This window comes from Leuciscus leuciscus (genome assembly GCF_965113295.1).
Source record: "Leuciscus leuciscus genome assembly, chromosome: 16".
NCBI lineage: Eukaryota > Metazoa > Chordata > Actinopteri > Cypriniformes > Leuciscidae > Leuciscus > Leuciscus leuciscus.
This window is the reverse complement of record NC_138740.1, coordinates 35,491,990-35,512,557: the sequence shown is the minus strand read 5'-3', so window position 1 is coordinate 35,512,557 and position 20,568 is coordinate 35,491,990. Positions and strand designations below refer to the sequence as shown.

The following is a 20,568-nucleotide window of genomic DNA, read 5'->3' as shown; positions in this document are numbered from 1 at the left end:
ACCAGAGGCTGTTGACCTCCAGAAAAGCACAAACCAATCAACTTCAGAAGACTCTGAACATAGTTAACTCCAATTTTAAGGGACATTTATCATCCTTTCCTGTCATTTAGGATCTTAACAGCCCACGGTCACTGTGTTTGTTCAGCTTTTGTGCTCTACTGAAGAAAGACGATCATCCAGGTTTGGAATGACATGACGTTTTTTTTGGTTTACAAATCACATTCAATAACTGTACTGTCGAAACAAGTCTTACGAAGAGTAAAAGAGAACAAAATCAAGTAGTCGTCACTACAGTCCTCCAAAAAAAAATCTCTGTCAATATTAACTCAAGACACAAGACAGAGAGAACGAGAGAGAGAGAGAGAGAATGGGAGAAAGACAGACATGAATCTCAAGTAGTCTTGAGTAGAGGGAGTCTTTGTTCTGGACCCAATGACAGCGAGCATCCCTCATTCTCATACTCCGTGTTTTCTTTACGTCTTTTTGGCAGCGCATTTATCATTCCTCCACACAAACAATTGTGCTACAAAACTCACGAGCGCAGGCGATACAAAGGACGGCTAAACCGGGGGCCTCCGATCAGCCGCCCGCGCTGGTTGCTAGGTTACCTTTGATCTTTTTCAAAAACTCGTCAACAAGCCTGTCACTTCCATAAGTCTTCAGGAGGATCTCACTTCTGCAGCTGTTGTTGAGTGAAAAAGACATGATGGACTAAAGGCTTGCCAACGTAAAATTGCGTTCAAATAATAATATCCATGACTACATTCATAAATATAGACAGATACTGAAGGAAAATGAAGTTCTCCCATTTCTATTTGCCGTATCCTCAAGATCTCTTGCGTAAACTGAAACGGCATCTAAAAAGGAGCAAAGCTCTGGTTCAGGATTGCTGACACCATTAGAAAATAATGGCTACGAACAAATTGCTTATTCACTAGAAAATCAGGGAAACTGCATTAAATGTGTGACTGTTTCAGCCAAATTTCCAAGAGTCGCTGCAACACTTTCCACGGGATGGAAACGGTACGGTAGCCGACATCCGTCCATCACTAACGGAGACGTCAGCGCTGACTGACAACTTCATTTGCCATCTGGATTTTCCCAATCCATCACTTTCATCATAAGAGGTACAAGAACCAGCAAGTAAGAGGCACTTCAGTGCAAATCACATTATTTTTACATGGATATTAAATATTCATTACTTTCCCTGACTATATAAATGAGTCAAAGTTTTCCAATGCCTTTACATTCAAAAAATTAGGACGTAAACCACAGGACAGAATCATTAGGAATCATTCAAATGCAGATTCAAGGGCCGCATAATATGTGACCCTGGATCACAAAACCAGTAACATGTCGTATGGGTATATTTGTGGCAATAGCCAACAATACATTATATGGGTCAGAATTATCCATTTTTCTTTTATGCCAAAAATCATTAGGATATTAAGTAAAGATCATGTTCCATGAAGATATTTAGTAAATTTCCTACCGTAAATATATCAAACATTTATTTTTGTGAGTGAATGCAGCGAATCGTGAACATAAATGTAGAACTTTAAAGGAGATTTTCTCAATGTTTCGATTTTTTTGCATCCTCAGATTCCAGATTTTCAAATAGTTGTATCTCGACCAAATATTGTCCTATCCTAACAAACCATACATCAATGGAACGCTCATTTATTCAGCTTTCAGATTATGTATAAATCTCAATTTCAAAAAATGGACCCATATGACTGGTTTTGTGGTCCAGGGTCACATATACGTACATCGAAATAAAATCAATATCATGATATGCGATAGCCAAATCACGAAAGCTACAATTGAATTAAATATATATATTTTTGCTAAATCAGTTATTTCTAATATCACGCATCCCTTCTTGACTCCACTTAACCTGAACTATTGTGTTCCTGTGTGAGGTAACAAACCAAACATATACTTGTGTTCCTTTATGAATTGTGTTAAAGCTGCAATACTTGCATTTACAGTAAAGAGCACTATCAAAAAACATCAGCATTTGTGTGTCAACTTCTTTCAAAACACCCTCAGCTGACCTGACACCAATGAAGATGGTCCTTATTGTCTGCGAACTGGCAAAGGCAAGCAGGAGAGAAAGAGAAAGAGAGAAATAAAAAGAAAACAAAACAGGAATTTGGGTCAAAAAGGGAAACCGAGAGAGCAGCCAACAAGCATCCAGCATCAGAAAACTCGACTCAGCCGAGATGGAATGCAAATCAGCTTCCATGCAAATGCCAAACGTCTCCAAGGGGCCCTCGGAGAAAAGACCCTTTATGTGCCAGTGTTTTCCATGCGTTCGCCTGAAGACGTAAGCGCATCCCTGCTAACCTGATGATAAGGATTGAGATCATACAGGAGAACAAGCAGGACAACAGAAGAAGCATTCAACAAATCTGCAGAAGCAAACAACTACTCACTTGAACGCCATGGCATCGAGCGGCGAATACTGATTCATTAAAGAGTCTTTCTGAGGTTCACGTCTCAGGGCTTGAAGATGGAGAGAGAGAGAGAGCTCTTCACGGATCTGTGGAGAGGACACAAGGACTTTTCAGATTAGGAGGGGGAGATATTTCAACTTGCACATACAAAGGCCGCGCTCAGAATACAATACTAACGAACAGTATGTACTTTACCCAGCCTGAAGCCGTATGCAACTGTGGTATGTCACATGACCTGGTGTGAGTGGTGTCACAAAAAAATAGAGTTATGTAGATATTTAAATATAATTTTGTGTTTCGAATTTTTTGGCAGGCTAATCAAATAATGAGTCATAATACAAGAGATGGTAATATTATTACTTCTGGTTCAATAGTCACACTTGAAATAGAAGGTCACATTATACTTGTTCTAGCACTATTAGAATGACTATTAGTAGAAAAATACTTCAGACTGCTTCGCGAACACATTTGGCTGATTCATTGAAAAGAATCGGCTCCCAAAAGAGCGATAAGAAACAGCTCCCAATTACAGAGCGATTCAATCCGACTCCAAAGAACAGAGCGATTCAATCCGACTCCCAATTACAGAGCGATTCAATCCGACTCCCAAGTACAGAGCGATTCAATCCGACTCCCAAGTACAGAGCGATTCAATCCGACGATTCAATCCGACTCCCAAGTACAGAGCGATTCAATCCGACGATTCAATCCGACTCCCAAGTACAGAGCGATTCAATCCGACGATTCAATCCGACTCCCAAGTACAGAGCGATTCAATCCGAATCCTAAAAGAGATTCAATCAAAATCCAAAGAGTTCATGAATCAGGCATCAGTAATTCTGATTCAGAACAGTTGGCTGATGATGCCCATGCGACCCAAGACTAGATTACTGAAATCTTGTCAGGTGTCAAACACAAACCTGCAGGTTAACCAATAAAATAGCGTTTGTACTAAAAAGCAAGCAACACTACTGAGAAATCCAATTAAACAAATAGCTCTGAAGGCCAACATTGATTAATAGCAAGTTATTACGTTTTTTATAGTAACAATTAATATTATATTATGGTGGATACCATGATTGATTACCATGGTAACTTTTTAACTCCACACACACACACACACACACACACACACACACACACACACACACACACACACACACACACACACACACACAGCTGTTCTCGGGGCGAGCCACACTCAGCCTCATCTAAAGGAGAGAGGGGTTTCCGCCAGCTTGGAGGGGGATTCCATCGCCATGGCGACAGCGGAACCCCAGAGAATGAATAGAACGGGTTCTGGAATCCAGCGAACATGAGAGTCAGATCTTACTAACTACAGAAACATTAGATTCTATCACCTGCACAAAGGTATGAGCGTTTTCATCAGCGAAAAATAGATTAACAGAGACCCTGAAACCCAAGAGAAAAACTGTGCTAAAAATAGAGCAATACATAGAGGTAATTTATATACAATATATTTCCTTCAGCTCTAGTCGAACTTAATATCTGAACAGATCAGAGCGCAACAGGGTGATTTTACAAAACAGATTAAAACTGCAGCACACCGTCAGCTTCATCCATTATTCAGCATGTCAACAGATGCAACATCAAGCCAATGAAGGAAACACACTACACTATAGGAACACACACTACATTATAGGAACACACACTACACTATAGGAACACACACTACATTATAGGAACACACACTACACTATAGGAACACACACTACACTATAGGAACACACACACTACACTATAGGAACACACACATACACTATAGGAACACACACTACACTATAGGAACACACACACTACACTATAGGAACACACACACTACACTATAGGAACACACACTACACTATAGGAACACACACTACACTATAGGAACACACACACTACACTATAGGAACACACACATACACTATAGGAACACACACTACACTATAGGAACACACACACTACACTATAGGAACACACACACTACACTATAGGAACACACACATACACTATAGGAACACACACATACACTATAGGAACACACACATACACTATAGGAACAGGAAGAAAACTAGATTATCAAACTACTCACACGTTTGCGATCGGTAAGATGATTGAACACATTTGAAAACGGTTGTGCTGCTATATATTTTTGAGAAAACCGTGATCGTTTTTTGTCAGGATTCTTTGATGTATAGACAAAAAAAGTACAGCATTTATTTGAAATAGCAAACATTTAACATGATATAAATGTCTTTTCTGTCACTTTTGATTAATTTAATGCATCCTTGCTGAATAACAGCATTGACCTTTTATCAAAAGAAAAATCTTGACTGAAGAAAATTTGAGTGGTATTTTCTTGTCCAGCGTCTGATCATTTTACATTATGCATTAAGATGACACAAATTATAAGAGAGGAAAGCAATTAGTCAAGGAGCCAACAATATACCTAATATACAATGCCAGGTTTAAAACCAGACAAACTTGGTACTTAGTCACTTTAAAATCACTTAAAATCTTTTTAATATGTTTCATTGGTTATTGAATGGCTCTTGGCAGCTCTAGAAGACGTATTTGAGATGCGAGTCTCTCTCTCGACTCCAGAACGCCTCGAGGCTCGCGTCTGAGACATCACTGAAGTCCTCTGGGAGACAAGCGTATGGCAGTCGTCTAGCCCACTTCTCCTCATTAGGGTTCATGAAACCCACAACAGAACCACACAAAGACACTAATGGTGATCGCAAGGCTGACACTGTAAATCACAGTTTAGCATATAGGTACAACCATCAGAGTACACAAAGAATGGACCATCGGGGATTAATTGAGATGTTCTGATAATTACGCATCGCAACATTCCTGCTCATTTGCATGTGTCAACATCTCCGCTTTGAACCAATGGTTTGGAAACAACGCTGGATTTCTATACAGACACAAATTCCTTCTCACCTCAGAACAATGGCAGCTAATTACCCCAAACGTGACGGGCGGTGACGACCGTCTCATCGATCCCAGTAGGGTTCTCCCAGAATGCAACGGGCCACTAAAAGGTCAAATGCCTATTTGATCCTTTAATAAACTGCTTCAGGAATGAAGAGACGCTTGGAATGGAACATTTATGATACGCAAGCGTTCCAGTTCTCTGGGTTTTCCACAATATGACCCAATTGTTATATTTCCAGAAGTTTCCAATGAGGGTATGACATTCCTCAACAATGATTCCAAGAACCTGAGGTGCTTCGACCAGGGTTTAAATCTGCAAGCAGACGGAAAACACAAGCCATAATCAAATTCTCCCAATAGATCCCATATGCATTGTAAAGGTATTCATTTACCATGCAGGCGCCACTACATTCACGTCTAAAACTTGATTCCTTTTTACAAAAAGGTTGCAACCAGGGTTTCTCTCTCAAATAGAAACTTGCTAAATTTATAGGGCTCATGACACGAGAAATAAATTTGCCTTGATTTATTTGACATATAAGTGGGTTTGTACCATTAAAACATACGTCAAGTTTCATAGCTTAAAAAATCCTCTTTATTATTAACCAAAGCATTTCTTTAATTAAGCTAAAAAAAAATTTTGAATATCATTTTGATATTGTGGGATCTGTGACGTATACAGATGTGTGTTCAGTTTCCACACACTTGAGTCTGCCGACAACTTTAGTTTAGTACTGTTTTTTAGCATAAAAGTTTTATTTAACACGTAGTGAGAAATACTACAGACATTGAATAATCAAATCTAGAAATATAATACGCTGCATAGTCTTCACTGAGTGAATTAAAGATTCAAAGGTTATTCAGTCAAGAGCAGTGAGTGATTTTCTCTGTCTTTTGTTGTTTGATTAACATTAATGACACAGATGGCAGCGGGTTTATTAGGCTGTCGTCCCTTTAAGACCGAACGCACAGATCTAAGTTTGCCAAGTCTAGCATCACTATTATGTGATCGAACCTCTAATGTGTGCATCGTCCTGCAGTGTGTGAGCTTCAGACGTGAATGATTCCTCAAAGAAAAGATTTTATGTTTTATGTCGACCAAGGTTTTCTAGTGGTCAACCGGTATATTGCCAAGGCCGATATTTTTTAATTATCGCCATTGGCCGAAAAGCTTGTCTGTTTGGCCGATGTGTCAGGAGCGGGACTTTTATTTTGACACTAAAACACACACATACAGTGTCCACTCTAGAGGGATGCATGAGCCCACTTTGAAATCAGACAGATGTGTCTTGAAACGCTGTGTGTGTGTGCTTTGATCTCGCAATGCTGCTATGGAAGGCTCACACACACACACACACACACACACACACACACACACACACACACACACACACACACACACACACACACACACACACACACGTGAAGAGAGAAAACACTGCTTACAGTGGAGGTTTAAATATGCATTTGATCACGGCTGAAGGAGACATACGGACACGTGCCAAAAGCCACAACTAAACTACACCTTCCTAAAGCCTGTCAGGAGGAATTCACAGACAATACAAGACAAGATATCTTTATGTTTTCTGCTAATCTTGCTAACACAATGTTAGGCTTTTGCAGGTGGTGTTTCTGATTCGTTTGGAATTTGTGGAATAATGAATGTGCATATGGGATATGCATGTAAATATAATAATCTTCAATATGAGAAACTGTATTAGCGACGCTACAGCAGCATGCAAAAGAGAAGCACACTTTAAAAACAAAACCTACAACTAAACAACCAACAGAAAACCTATAAAGCACAACCACTAAATAACATAAACATTTTTTACTGTTGGTAAAGACACTCTGAAGCTCAGAGAAAACAACCACGAAAAGAAAAACTATAAAATCAGCTGATCTATTGTCTACTCTATATGTTGCCTTTGGCTTGCTCAGTTGGGGATATTTGGGGGATATTTAATTTAATTTTATCAATCAATAAATTCCACTTGAAACAAACCTTGTTGTATTATTTTAATTTAATACTGTGAAGCTGCTTTGATACAATCTGTATTGTGAAAAGCACTATACAAATATACTTGACTTGACTCTATATGTTATTAAAATTAGCAATATGCATCTAACAACATCCAAAAAAATACAAGAGGCGTTCCTTAAACTCACCGAGTGCCGGTCAGACGCTCTGGAGCTCAGGGAGGACAACCACAAAATCCACAAAGATGCAACAAAAACCAAGCGGGAATCATTTCAGTGTGTCCGCTGGTCTCATACGTGTCGGTTTCCTTTCAGACGTGTGTATAATTTAGAGTAAATCTGCAATTTTCTGGGTGTCATAAAGGTTGATGGTTCTGTCTGGCTGTGGAGGTCTGAACACGAGCAAACGGAGATGAAGAGACATTCAAACCTCCCCCTTTCCTTCCTTCTCTCTCTCTCTCTCTCTCTCTGTCAAACCATGCTGAATGTCAAGAACCATGAAAAAAAAAAAAAAAAAGCACCCGAATCAAGACGGTTTAACCTCAACATCCACCCCGTGTCAAAGCAACAATTAATGTCAGATTATAACATTCTCACACACACACTGTTTGAAGCACTGCTGTGACAGGTGCAAAACAATAACGGCAGATCAGCTGGTGCAACTGCATGCATTTGTGTGTGTGTGTGTGTGTGTGTGTGTGTGTGTGTGTGTGTGTGTGTGTGTGTGTGTGTGTGTGTGTGTGTGTGTGTGTGTGTGTGTGTGTGTAATCGCAGAGCACACTTGAGATTGCTGACAGCAGAATATAATCAATGCACAGAGGGGGCTGGGTCAGTGTGTGAGTCTTCTATTGTTTACAGGGTCAGAGTGTGTCCATAACGCAGCGACACAGACCAGTCGGCTCTTCACCAGGGTTGGGAAGAGTTCTGGTTTCAAGATGATCCACACTTATCGCATTTCTATCCTAAATTTAACCACTACACTAGGGACGACAACTGATCAGAACGCAAAACCTAAACTGATCTCACAAGCTGCTCTGTGCGAATTTAGCAATTGGTTGTCCAGCACGAGTCTGAAGACCATGTGATGCATGTGCACCGCGCATCAGATGATCTGCATTTGCAAGAAAAAAAAAGATAAATGTTCACATTAGCAGAGCACAGGGTTTTTGATTAGAGATGCCAGATGCACAATATCACTCTCACATTTTTAAATAAATGATTAATATCTGAAGCAGATATCTGCACTTATTTTCTTTGCAATTCAAACAGTATGGCAAGTATAGAAAAGCTCTAAAGATATCAGTTGTTTCTATCAAACATTAAAATATAATTTGAATTCAAGCATGTAAAGTTCAATATAAATATCGTAGTTGTGCACAAAGTTTTTTCCATAATACAATTATTTTTTATATAATAATTTTTTTATGCATTTTATTAAAAAACAAGTTCAAATCAATCAAATTTCTATATCGTGCATCTTTTGAATTTCATCAAATTCAAATCCTTTTTAATTGCAAAGATTTTTTTGTTGCTTTACATCAGATAATTCGGGGGAATTATGAAAGAATGACAAAAAGTCATGCATTGAAAAAGAAATTGTGCATGTGCATTAGTTTAACTGTGATTCTCATCTACACGCCAATCATTTTCCAAATTTAATTAGCTTGTCTTTCTTTGTACCTGCTGGCTCGGATTGAATTAATAACTTCGCTCTACGAAACTCCCTTTCTGGAAGAACGAACACAGATTGTGATTTTAAAGAGATTGGTGTACCATTGAAATGACTTCAGCTCTGCAATAAAATAAGCCTCCAAACAATAGACATCTTATTGAGAAGTACAAAGCTGCAAAACTACAAAAATGTGTTGAATGGACTGGGAAGCTTTGAGTTGTGATAGTATGTCTACAGCAAACATTACAAATGAGCAAGACAATTCTGTTTTCAATGCAAATGCAAATATGTATATTAACACATTCATATTAAAGTCTGCAGTGTGTAATACAGCTGTTTGTGAAGGTGAAAGGTCTGCAAAGTTTTAAAGATCAAAGTGCACAACAAATAAGTTATTGTCTCACAACAGACTGGGCCATCTGACCAATCAGAGCAGAGTAGACCAATCACAACAGACTGAGTCATCTGACCAATCACAACAGACTGGGCCATCTGACCAATCACAACAGACTGGGCCATCTGACCAATCACAACAGACTGGGCCATCTGACCAATCACAACAGACTGGGCCATCTGACCAATCACAACAGACTGGGCCATCTGACCAATCACAACAGACTGGGCCATCTGACCAATCAGAGCAGAGTAGACCAATCACAACAGACTGAGTCATCTGACCAATCACAACAGACTGGGCCATCTGACCAATCAGAGCAGAGTAGACCAATCACAACAGACTGAGCCATCTGACCAATCACAACAGACTGGGCCATCTGACCAATCACAACAGACTGAGCCATCTGACCAATCAGAGCAGAGTAGACCAATCACAACAGACTGGGCCATCTGACCAATCAGAGCAGAGTAGACCAATCACAACAGACTGAGCCATCTGACCAATCACAACAGACTGGGACATCTGACCAATCAGAGCAGAGTAGACCAATCACAACAGACTGAGCCATCTGACCAATCACAACAGACTGAGCCATCTGACCAATCAGAGCAGAGTAGACCAATCACAACAGACTGGGCCATCTGACCAATCACAACAGACTGAGCCATCTGACCAATCAGAGCAGAGTAGACCAATCACAACAGACTGGGCCATCTGACCAATCAGAGCAGAGTAGACCAATCACAACAGACTGAGCCATCTGACCAATCACAACAAACTGGGCCATCTGACCAATAAGAGCAGAGCAGGCTCAGGGAAAGGAGGGGTTTAAAGCGTGAATCTTCAAACGAACCGTTTCAGACACTTTGAGAAAAGAGCTGATGCTAGAAAAGTGTTTTTTGACCTTGGATGCATGTAAACTAAACCTGTTGTAGGAGACTGCAAAGAACACCACAGGAAAATCTCACAGGAAAACTGGGAGCCGTGAAAAATATGATACACCGGTGTTTTGCCAGATGAGAAGTTTATCTATGTATCATCTTTTTACTCTTTTCATTTCTTTTATAACTGTTTTAATTTTCATTGTTTTTATTTTGTGAAGCACTTTGAATTGCCATAGTGTATGAAATGTAAATGTGCTATATAAATAAACTTGCCTTGCCTACAAAACAAAATTATCAAACTTCAAAAGAGCATAACAGAGGCACTTTAAGGATGTTGACCTCAACAAAACCCTGGATAATGTTACAAAGTAACACTGAAGAACACGATGAACCCCGATCAGCCTGAATGACCATGAGTCAGTGCACTAGGGTAGATGATGTTTGCATTTGAGTGTGTATTTACGGGAACATCATCACACATGGTTTCACACCATCAGAGAGTCACAGGATTCTTGTAAAACAGAAGCAAAGATACAGATCCTGCCAAAGCTTTCGCCAAATTTGATGAAAAACAGGTCTTTTCAAATAAGAGTTTGTAGTTTGTACACATACTCTAACATTCACAATTCAAATCTCCTTCTGGTGCTGTAAAACTCCTAAAAGGACAAACAATAATTATATTAATAAAAATGATAAAAGTACCATTAAAAACTCCAAATGAGGCGTGCACTACAATGAACAAAAAATTCTGATGTAGTATTTACTTTGAAACCATTTTCACTCACAAATTGCAGGTAAATTTCATGAATAATTACAAAGAAATGGCAAGTAACACGTTGAATGAAACATGAATGTTTGAGGTAGGAACACTGGAATAGTATTTCCTTCAAAAAATCTCTTTTACATGCTATATTACAAGTCTTCTGAAGGCATTTAAGAGTTTTATTTGAGGAAGAGCCGTTACATTATTTTCTGAATATTTTTCCCTCCACCACAGTTTTAAAAGGAACACGCCGACTTTTTGGGACTTTAGCTTATTCACCGTATCCCCCAGAGTTAGATAAGTCCATACACACCCTTCTCATCTCCGTGCGTGCCGTAACTCTGTCTGACGCACCCACCGCTAGCCTAGCTTAGCACAAAGACTGGAAGTAAATGGCTCCAGCTAGCATACCGCTCCCAATAAGTGACAAAAATAATGCTAACATTTTCCTATTTACATGTTGTGATTTGTATAGTCACAGCGTGTACAAATAACAAGGTCACATGAGACACAGCCATCTTCTAACTGTAGGAAAATGTTGGCGTTATTTTGTCACTAATTGGGAGCAGTATGCTAGCTGGAGCCATTTACCTCCAGTCTTTGTGCTAAGCTAGGCTAACGATGGGTGAGTCAGACAGAGTTACGGCACGCACGGAGATGAGAAGGGTATGGACTTATCTAACTCTGGGGGATACGGTGAATAAGCTAAAGTCCCAAAAAGTCGGCGTGTTCCTTTAAAGTCTGAACTGCATTTATGCAAATTCACTCTGTGCATGATCACAATATGACATTTTATCAATGTAATTCACTGAAAGTAAGTGCAAATGAGAGCTGTGTTTACTAGAGTATGAGCTGGAATAGAGCTTGCGAGTTGAGAAGGTCAGAGAGAGGGCGGAAAATGATCATGTTAAACTAAATTACGACTGTTTTGGTGCAAGAGACCTTGACTAGCTTCAGGGAGAAAAGTAAAATGCTACAGGGATGTAGAATATGGCCTCAGTCTTGATTGAACACAATATAATTTGTGCACTTTTAAAGCGCTGACTGCTCTCTCCTCCACATAACTGTTTGTTTCTTCTCAAACACTCCCTTCAGAAATATTTAATCTCGGAAAATTCTCGTTTCACTCCCTAAACCACCCAGAAAACATTTGCATTTAATAAAAACACGTATAAAACTGAGAACACTGCTGTTAAATGCAAATAGGGATTAATCATTATCGTTTCCCAAGGAAGAATTTGTTTTTTTGCTGGCGTTAGTGTTATCTGGTCTGAAACGACATCCGTGTCCGATAACTCGTGGCACGCAAGAGAAATCAAGTCAATCCGACACAATGAATCCATTCAGCAGGGAGACGCTTCCAAACAGCAGGATGGCCTTCCCATCAGCCAATAAATCGATTATCTCTGGAATGAGCCTGGTTTAGTTATCCGAGATTAAAAAATGACCATCCCACATGAGTCTTGTGACTCTCCATGAAGTCAACTTGAAATCCAAATTTACCCCATTTACTTTTGTTTCTGGTTTCACTGTGAATGATTCATAAATGCATGTTGTTATGAAAAAAAATAATAATAATTGGCTTTATAATATTTCATCAAATGACTGATTAGCTCATGGCCCTCTTTATTTACTTACAGACATGTTTGACAATGACAGTAAATAACGTCACAAAATATTCCATTTCAAATAAATTTCTTTCTATTCATCCAAAAATCCTGAAAAAATGTATCTCGGACTCCACAAAAATATGAAGCAGCACAACTGATCAACACTGATAATGAGAAGAAACGTTCATCACATCAGAATGATTTCTGAAGGATCATGTGACACTGAAGACTGGAGTAATGATGCTGAAATTCAGCTTTGATCACAGGAATAAATGACATTTTGACATATATTCACACAGAAAACATTTATTTAGTGCTAAAATAGATCTAACCTTACATTTTGTGTAATTTTACAGTGAAATACTATTAAATGTACAATTTTTTTAAGTATAAAGAACAAATCATCTTATAATTTACAGTGAAAAGCCGTATACCGAGTTTCCTCTGAGGCATTTCACATTTGATGATTTTTTTAATTGTATTTATTGTTTCTTCTTAGTTTTTTGTTGTTATCGGTTGTACATATGCTGTTGGATTTACCGGTTTAAAATGTTTTGAGTTTTTTTGTGTGTAAATTACAGTTTTAAAACGTAAAATCTACATGTTGTTCTGTAAATATGTAAAATGTTTTACTATATTTTTACAGAATTATTCTGGCAAACACAGCTGGCAGTTTTTTTTTTTTCTTTAAACACGACTTTATCTTTTTAATTTCTTTACAGTGAACTTATATTTTGCAATAATAACTGCAAGTTATGTAGTGTAACTTCATGATATCCATGTATAAACATACTTGAAAATATTTTCTAACAAAAATGATAAATGTTATCTTGGCAGAAAACTGAAATAAAAAAGTCCAAGTTAAAGTACTAAAATGACTAAAACATCACTAAAGCTGAAATAAATAATAAAAAAAATTTTAGGGATGCACCGATATAAAAATGTTGGCCGATACCGATAACTCTTTCTATTTGAAAGCTGATAAATTTAAATCCAAATTTGTATTTAATTTTTGAGAGACTTATTGCAATTGTGTAGCCGATATAATAGACATGTTGCACTTTCCTTCTGAAGTTATTCCAATCATATTTCAAGCGATTTAAAACCATCATGTTGAACAGTGCGCATCTGAAGTGTCTCAGCTGAAGGAAATATTCCATTATTTATCACTATCAGCTTTAATATATTGGACAAATTCTCTTATCGGGCCGATAACAATAACATTAAAACTGATCATATATCGGCCGACACCGATATGGAGTCGATATTCGATACTATGCCGACACTGATATTCGATATTATACCGACACTGATATTCGATATTCGATACTATACCGAAAATGACAAAAAGCACATAAAATTACTTAAAGTCAAATTCAATTTGAAACCTGAAAATATTTTTTAAAAAAGAAGCTAATTCAAAATATTAACATACATTATAAGAGTATATAAATAATGCTAAAATAGCACTGCTCCCCACAACAACGCTCAATACATTATACAAAACTAATTATTTAATTTTGCAAGGCATAAAAATGCATGTGCATGACAATTAAAGGAAGATGTAGTGACAACACAGTATTGGCCTGTCGACTGGACCATAACGCTCTCACTGGCCTCGGGGCATCATTATTATTCAGACCTGTTATCGATCACCAAGCATTGCTTATCACAGTGTGTTTTCAAGAGAAGAAGCTATCTGAAGAAACCCTGTGACTGCTCGGAGACCTGTGCAGGTGTCGGGGCCAGCATAAACCAGCCTGGGGTCAGATTAGAGGGGTAATTAGTATCCAGAAAGGTAACAGAATAAGGGCGTCCTCCTATCAGTCCAGATCCTTCTCTCCACACTCCTCTGGGAGATGGAGGGATGTTGGCAGAGGGACACAAAGCACGACTGTGTTCGGCTCACAGACTCAAGAGTGGCACTTTTGTGCGGTTTCTTAGAGTGAAGGAACATTATGTGCCGTGGACGAGTCTTTTTCAGGATCCACAATGTGGACGGAGCATTAAAACAAGGGTCGGAGACCGGTTAGGGCATCGATGTAGGGTTCGGATCAGGTCGCATTTCACTGGATTACTAATGAGAGACCCCTGCTATCGCCTCAAAGCAAGTCTAAAAGGTCAATCGCTGCATTGATTTTTAATTCAGGATTAATCAATCTGTCCAAAATTCAAATCATTAAAGAGTCCATTCACCCAAAAATTTTAATTCATTATTGAAATTCAATGTTGAAAAGGTGAACTATCCCTTTAAAACAACACTCTGAATCTGGTAGGTTTTGTTCTGAAAGGCCGGTTCTGTTCATCGACGGGCCACTGGTGTTCGGTTCACAGGGATATTGGGTACCGGTCTGACCCGGCGCCAACTCATCTGGGTTACATGATTCTATCGTGTTCAACCATGAAGGCGGGTCATTGTCTGGCTGGACTATCGACACAATCCATGTTCAGATTAACATACGGTATATGACCCACTCATAAGATCATTTCCTCATTAAAAATGTCCCGAGGGACTAATTTAACATCAATGAACCCATCGGCGAGTACTGGCATCTGCTCTAATTATTACAGCACATGCAAAGATCAAGGCTATATTCAGAATAAAATACTAGCGAACTGAACTCTGTGTGTGTGTGTATACACGGCCTACTATTTTTAAAAAGTAGTATGTGAAACAGCGCACAGGCATTTCAAATAATAGTAAGCTACATTGTTGTCACATGACCTCATGATATTTCAAAGCAGCTTTACAGAAAATCCTGATGTTGATGTTAATATTAATATGTTCATGCCTTATAGTTGCATTTAGCAGATTTGAGCTGGGCGACAATATAGTTACATTTTGTGATGATATAAACAATCAAACAGTTGTGATCTCGCTATATATATATAGGCTACTATTGCCATATGTGAGTATATACTGTATGTATGCAGATAAAGTTAGACATACTTATTTTATAATTCTGTCAAATAATCCAATCACATGCTGTAGGTGGTGATCTGTATTATACTGTATAAATACTGCTAAATGAATAAATGTAAAATGCAAAAACACAAGTACAATAAGTAGGGTTTGCTATTCTGAACACAACCCAACTCTATATCGATGGGAAAACAAATCAACTTGAACTTAAGATTTAGTTCTAGCAATAATAATCCTTTTTATCTTTTAATAATATTATCATGTGCTTTTGTTTATTAAATTTCAACACGTTTTACAGTAAAATACCAAGTAGTCCCTGAAGCAAAGAATAAATTCTATCATTTCAAGGGTCAGTTTTTAGGCATTCAGGGTCAAGAGGTCATGGACACAAAGGCATTGTCTGAATGATAACCCTCCGCTGACAGCCAACAGTTCATGTCAAGCTATATTCTTCCACTTAGCAGACACTTTTACCTTGCTTCTATTCTAGCCAGCCTTCGGGATCCTGCTCTGAGAGACCAAAGAGTCTCCAAACATGTTTAAAAACTACATGAAGATTTATGCAGTTTAAAAATGAGCACATGCAACAGAAACAAGCTGACAAAGATTCAATAACTGTGTCGAAAAATACTCTATGTCTGCATATAGTTGCTTTAATGTTTAAACTACATGCAATTATAAACCCATATTATTAACTGAGAGACTGCATGTAAAATTTTACTATTTGTATTCCTTTTATTTCCATGCATGTCATTCATAACACATGACCATTTAAATTAAACTACAAAACAACAAAAGGGTGATTAAACCTTCACCTCACACAAACTTTAACCTAAATTTTGATGTTGAAAATGATGATGCTCATGTCGTCACCAAATACATTTGCATTGATTATATATGAAGTTTGTACAAATAAATACAACCTTGACTAGTTCTCAACTAAAAAAAGCACAAAGAAAAAAAAAATCAGTTGTGGTCTCATTTGAGCTAGAAGACTCTTTTGTTGTTTAGATGAACAGTCTGGGATAATTTATGCGAGTTTGACTGCAGACCTCTTCATGACCCTTAAATGCCAGACTAACATAAAGAAAACACACAATTAAACTAAACTAAACAGCACTAAACGTGCAGGTTAACCCAGTCTGAATTAACTTACGCAAACAAACAATTAAAAGGGAGCGACCGAAGACGACAGACAGAGTCGCTGTCAGCCAATGAGCATTTTATATTTTAAAAAGAGCAAATACTTTCCTTTTGTTCGGTTGTTTCTGAACCAAATACAAGGAAACACTAAACTAACCCGCCACTAAACGCGAACAAACAGCGATATACGGTGAAACTGGAGTGTTGTGTCGTATAGAGGAGGAAGAAACCTGCTGTTAATGATCCAGCCGCGGAGGAACAAGTGCAGCTCAAAGTCCTAAACCCTCTCGAGACCAGAGTCCATAGAAACCGGAGAACAACAATCCTCAAAACCTGGACACACACATTGACACACACATTCACACACACACACACACACACACACACACACACACACACACACACACACACACACACTGCGACTGAATCCCGCACAGACACTCACCCGGGCGCGTGAAGAAGAAGGAAGGGTTCCGGTCCTCCGCGCGCGGGTTAAACGTTTAAAGTTTAAAGAGTTGTGAGAGCTGATGCCGTGACCTGACGCGCTTCTCCCTCTCAGCAATGTTTGTGTTCTTGTGTGTGTGTGTGTGTGAGAGAGAGAGAGAGAGAGAGAGAGAGAGAGAGAGAGAGAGAGAGAGAGAGAGAGAGAAGCGAGAAAGCGAGCGAGAGAGAGCGATCAACAATCCTGAGACGCTTATAAACGACTATAGAATAAGTTGGTTTTGTTAATATACGTTTGAATTTTTTTTCGATGAGATTTTATGTTTTTAGAAAAACTAAATTACTCAATGATACAACAAATCATTTTATGTGATTTAACAAAAAATAATAATACATATTTAAACCTTAATTCTTGATACCATATCGTATAATAAAATAAAATACTTTTAACTGTGGTATGTAACATTATACTATGTTAGAACTTGCAACAACAGCTTGGGCAGTTTCTGAGAAGTTGATGGAAAGATTAAACCGAACATCATACATCAGTAGTGGTGTTTCTCTCATGAATGATTGAGTGTTTTTACACAAATCGATTGAGTGAATGATTCAATGACTCGTTCGTAAAGGCAGTGGCTGTGTCCGAAATCACCCCCTATACTCTTAAATAGGGCACTATTTGAGGGGACAGCCATTTGTAGTGGTGTCCGAAACCATAGTGGACATTATCGAGTGCATTTATTCAATCCCACAATGCACCGCAATAACGAGTGTACAACCGATGGACGCTCAATGGCTAAAGAATACCCATAATGCACTGTGACGGTTGTGCCAAATGAAATCCCGCGTGGATAAGTGGAGTATAGAGAATAGTGAATGAGTGTATAGTGGGAGATTTCAAACACAGCAAGTCAATTGTTTTGTTACTGAATGAATCAGCATTTTTTAAAGACTCGGTTTAGTGAATGATTCAATGACTCATGCTGTGTTTAAAATCTCCCCCCTTTACCCTCATTCACTATTCCCTATCTTAGTCCACTAAAATAGTCCCCTTGATGGAATGAATGAAAACGAGTGAGTGAATTCGGACACTGAGTACGCCGGAAGGGCTGACGCGGTGCATTGTGGGATTGAATGAGTTCATTCGATATGGTTTCGGACACCACTACAAATGGTTGTCCCCTCAAATAACACCCTATTTAGGGGGATAGGGGGAGATTTCAGACACAGCCTCAAAACAGTAATGTTTTTTTTTTCAAAGGCATGTTTATAAAAGCTACTAAAATGTCCTAATTGAACTAATCCTAATCGTGGCTTTATCTGAGCCCTGTCTGTGAAACCAGGCCATAGAGTTATTGCACCTATAGAGTCAGTGTGTTTACGTAACAAGCATTTAAAAGTGTTGTCTTTGGCTGAGTGTTACATAAGCTCAGTATGTGAGGATACGTGTTACACTGGAACCTAGATTTGCTTTAATCCTGGACAGTGTGTCCGTTTATGGGCTCTGTGTCTCAAATTATGGGCCTTGACATCACAGTGGATGTTTATAAGAAATAAAAAGCGGAAAAAGAAACATTTCTTTCGCCACTAGCAAGCTGCAAGAACGAAATGAAAAGGCCCTTGTCAAAAGGTCAAAGGTTATGTGACATTTCCAGCTCATGGAGGAGTGAATCAAAACAGGAGTGTGCAGGACAGAGCAAGTGTTGTCTTTCATTACCAGGCAAAAGAACGACAGAAAGAAACTGCATTCATTCACATTATTATTATTCACATTATTTTTGATAAAGGAATATAGTCAGTAAAGTTGCTTGTGTGCGCTAGTTTCATTGTTTCAGGCCAGAGGCTCTGGATATTTCACTTTGATGAGCCGTGCGAACAGTTTCCATCTGTTTTTACGCATTGCTTTCACAGAATGACCCTTTAAACTGCTTTATCTGTTATCTACCGATCTGGAAGAATTTTAAAAGAAGAGATCTGATGTAATGGCACTCCTTACACAGATAACAGTGTCAAACGAGCAAGCGCTCATAAACAGCTGAAGCGATGGAGAATCGCTCTGTTGCGTGTGACCCTGGACGTCACGCTCTGAGTGCTGCGTGTAACGCTGCTGTACACGTGAAGTATGAGCCGTAAACATGAGCTGAGTTCAGTATGTCAAAGACATACTGGGAATGTGAGGCATCTCTGAGTAAGAGGGACAATGTATGATCAGATCTGCCCTTTGATATGTATAGATATGAAGTACACAGAGTACAGGAATCCTGATGTCAACTAGATTTTAACAGTTTCTGAAGAAGCTGAGTGAGCTGTGCTTGTCTAGGAGGTCACCACAGCGTTTCTTTATGGTTGCTAGGGTGTTCTCGGTGGTTGCCAAAAGAGTTGATACTGTACGTGGTTGCTAGGGTATGCTAGGAGGCTGCCAGGGTGTTGCCAGGGTGTTGCTGTCAGGGAGTTGCTATGTGGTTGCTATAGTGCTCTAGGTGATTGGCAGGGTGATGGTATGTAGTTACTATTGTCTGGGTTGTTGCCAGGGAGTTGCTATGTGGTTGCTAGGGCAGGGAGGTTGACAGGTGGTTGCCAGGGATTCGCTATATGGTTGTTAGGGCGATCTAAGTAGTTGCTATGTGTTTGAATTTTTAGTCTAGGTGGTTGCCAGGGAGTTGCTATGCATTTGCTTGGGCAGAGAGTTGCTATGTGTTTATTAGGGTGTTCTGGGTGGTTGCCAAGAAGATACTATATGGTTGCTAGGGTATGGAGTTACCATGTGGTTGCTAGGGTGTTCTCGGAGGCTGCCACTGTGTTCTGGGGGGTTGACAGGGAGCTGCTATGTGGATACAGAACTGCTCTAGGTGATTGCCAGGGCATTGCTATTTAGTTGCTAGGACAGTGAGGTTGCCAGGGATTTGCTATGTGGTTGTTAGGGTGATCTAGGTGGTTGCCAGGGATTTGCTATATAGTTGCTTTGAGTGGTTGCCAGAGTGTTCTTGCTGGGGTGTTCCAGGTGGTTGCCAGGATGTTCTATCTAGGTGGTTGCCAGGGAGTTGCTATGTGGTTTCTTGCGGTCTTTAAAAAGTTAGAGGTTTGTTTAGATCAGTGCCCCCCCCCCCTCCTTAGCAAAACCCAGTAATTAATTTCTCTAGAATGCATTATGTAAATGAGCCCGTCCTGCTGATGGAGACATACTATGCATGTTTTAATATTAACCAGTAAACTATGGCATTCCAGCACTGCAAAACCATATTACCAGTGTGACGGCAAGCTACAAAGCTTCTTGAACCTGACCCACAAGTGAAGCAGATTCCCTCTGTTATTCCTGAACGCAGCAGCTGCTGGTGGTTTAACCCCGGGATCGT

General features: G+C 39.1%; 1 protein-coding gene and 1 long non-coding RNA gene across 5 annotated transcripts in view; one reads left to right on the top strand and one right to left on the bottom strand.

The window, feature by feature from the left end:
* The window catches only part of sema4d (sema domain, immunoglobulin domain (Ig), transmembrane domain (TM) and short cytoplasmic domain, (semaphorin) 4D), a 64,326-nt gene extending 46,957 nt beyond the window's left edge, over positions 1–17,369 (bottom strand). For 2 of the 4 annotated variants that reach the window (XM_082141602.1, XM_082141599.1), the window contains exons 1-2: positions 17,220–17,368; positions 2,439–2,545 (exon numbers count right to left, since the gene is read on the bottom strand). The gene's annotated coding sequence lies outside the window, so the exon portion shown is untranslated. Of the gene's footprint in view, positions 1–2,438; positions 2,546–17,004; positions 17,108–17,167 lie in introns of all 4 variants that reach the window. The other 2 variants (XM_082141600.1, XM_082141601.1) reach the window with 2 other exon arrangements.
* Positions 7,980–11,181, top strand: LOC309478227. Its single transcript, XR_014198880.1, has 2 exons — positions 7,980–8,112; positions 8,157–11,181. It is a non-coding gene; the product is annotated as an uncharacterized lncRNA (long non-coding RNA).
* Positions 17,370–20,568: the final 3,199 nt, after the last annotated feature.